This window comes from Pinus tabuliformis, chromosome 4_2 (assembly GCF_031772625.1).
Source record: "Pinus tabuliformis cultivar Carrire ecotype Pingquan chromosome 4_2, CPIR1, whole genome shotgun sequence".
Taxonomy (NCBI): Eukaryota; Viridiplantae; Streptophyta; class Pinopsida; order Pinales; family Pinaceae; genus Pinus; species Pinus tabuliformis.
Window position 1 is genome coordinate 191,689,257 of NC_142304.1, and position 2,524 is coordinate 191,691,780.

Genomic DNA, 2,524 nt, shown 5'->3' on the forward strand with positions numbered 1-2,524 from the left:
AATATCATCATTTATGCAATTGATAATTGATTATTGTGTAAAAATAGAGGAAAGGAAAATAAAAAGAGCAGAGATATTTCGAGTGTGTTTACATTGTTTTATTAGAAAATATAAAAATTGTGTATAAAATAAGTTTAACTTCTTGTCTGGTGTCCTTTACCAATACTGCTCATATGGACGATAAGGCAGTTATATTTGCAATGGAAATTACAATTCATGTTCATGCGCTGTTGCAGTTGATTGGAGGGGCAGAGTCCCACAGTCAGAGGCTGCGAGGTAAGGGATATATGACATGGAGATGAAAGGCAGCCAAATCCACTCACGAACAAAGCGAAGAAAAGAGCAGTATCCTTCCATCACAATGCCCGCCAAAAATGATCCTCCAGTTACACCCAACACTCTCCATTTCCTGGCCGCCGCCAATTCCCTAAAGCATTCCATTATCATTCTCTTTCTTCTTCTCCTCGCCATTCATCCTCAAAATTTAAATGTAAGGCAGAGAGGCATCTACCCAAAATCACAGCATCCTCCAGTGCGGAGCAACCACCTTGGCCCACATCTGGCGTTATTGGATGCAGTGTGTCTCCAATAACAGTCACCCTCCCTCTTCCCTTTGCTTTCCTGTTCCATTCCCATGGCCAAAACCATCTCCACTTTAGGTCCGCAAAATTCAACTTCTCTGCGGAACTGCGCTTTATTATCTCTCCCATTGGTTCCAGAAAACCTCTCACCGCCTCTAAAGCTACGGATTTGAGGGTTTCGGTATCGCGAGACAACATGAGCATCTGTGGAATTAGACGTGTCAGCACTACCTATTGCTGCTATCGAACGATGATAAAATAAATTAAATCAATAGCCTGCATAATACATAAACTGGTTAAATTATGTGAATTACCTTGTGGTCAAGTGCTTTCCTGGTTATAAACCAATACACTTGTTTGTCTATGCACAGAACGATTCCTGCCCTCACCCCCTTACCCACCATTAGAACAAACTTTTTCTCTAGTGTGTGACGGCCCAGAGGAAATGTTGCCATCCCTCTGAAGGAACCCCGTCCGCAGTGCATCGCTGCTTCTATGCCAAACCACCGTGCAACCAATGAATGCACACCATCACAACCATTCATGATCTGATAATCATAAATGTCACGGCACATCAAATCACATCAGTTTTAAACAACGCAGACACAGAGATTTGGAAATCATCAAAAGAAAATGGTAATGGTGACCCACAAGGATGGCAACCCCTATTTCCAACTCTATAGATCTATTAATGCACCCTTACAATACCTTCAGCGACTCCCAAAACTTTCGACAACCCATCCTTGACATCATATTGACAGTACCATGAGGATGCATATTATTTCATGACCATTAGTTTTCTGACGGCTCTATTTTTCCTAGCAATTGAGACTTGTTGTAAAAAATGGATGCATCAGAGATTTGGAAATCATCAAAAGAAAATGGTAATGGTGACCCACAAGGATGGCAACGCCTATTTCCAACTCTATAGATCTATTAATGCACCCTTACAGTATCTGCCGCAACTCCCAAAACTCTCGGCAACCCATCCTTGACGTCATCTTGACAGTACCATGAGGATGCATGTTATTTCATGACCATTAGTTTTCCGACGGCTCTATTTTTCTGAGCAATCGAGACTTGTTGTAAAAAATGGATGCATCATGCTAGTCATCGAGTTGGGCCATCACATAAACACAATGGTATATATCCATGTGGCATTCGTTCTGCCAAATGACCATTAATATAAACATCCATGGAGCATCTGGTAGCCATGCTTCTGCAGATGACCATCACATGGACATACATAGAGCATCTCGCCGCCACTCAACAGGAAGTCCCTCCCATTTCAATTTCAAATTTGAATTTTAAACAAATACACAGTCCCTCCCATTTCAACTTTGAATTTTAAACAGGCACTTTGTATTGTCCGTTTTTCATTTTTGAGCTAACCTGTAACTAGTAATTCCAAACAGTGACAAAATGACTGGATGTTTTTTCGAGGCATGGGCAAACATTTGAACAAGGTCACCACTGTCTATTAGTGTGATGATAAGAGGATTCTGTTTCCACTGAATTTTGTGGTGATATTCTAGCAGTAAATGGATGATTTTTTATTTTTACTTTTCATCTTCCTGCTGTTATTAATATTCCTGTTGCTGCTTCTGTAACAGTTCAGGTATGTACTTCTCCTCCATCAAAGGGAAATCCTCAGATAGTCTCTGATGCTACGAATAAGACGACCAGCTCGGATTCAAGTCCTTCCCCTCTGAGCCAAGGGAGCGAAGGATTTGTGGGCATCATCTAATTCTATCTGGCGGATGCTTCCACGCCTGCGGTCGATAGTCCATATAACCCGAGTTGGGGAGGGAGAGGAGGAGGAGGACGATGTTGAAATGTAATTTCAACTGCAACTTAATTAAAACAGCGACCATAAACCTTTTTGGAAACCACGAGTACGTTCATCGCACCGCTTTTCTCCAAGTGGTGGTATTCTCCGGAGG

The 2,524-nt window shown here is 41.8% G+C and overlaps 1 pseudogene; it reads right to left on the reverse strand.

The window, feature by feature from the left end:
• Positions 1–207: 207 nt before the first annotated feature.
• Positions 208–1,123, reverse strand: LOC149168794 (monooxygenase 2-like; annotated as a pseudogene).
• Positions 1,124–2,524: the final 1,401 nt, after the last annotated feature.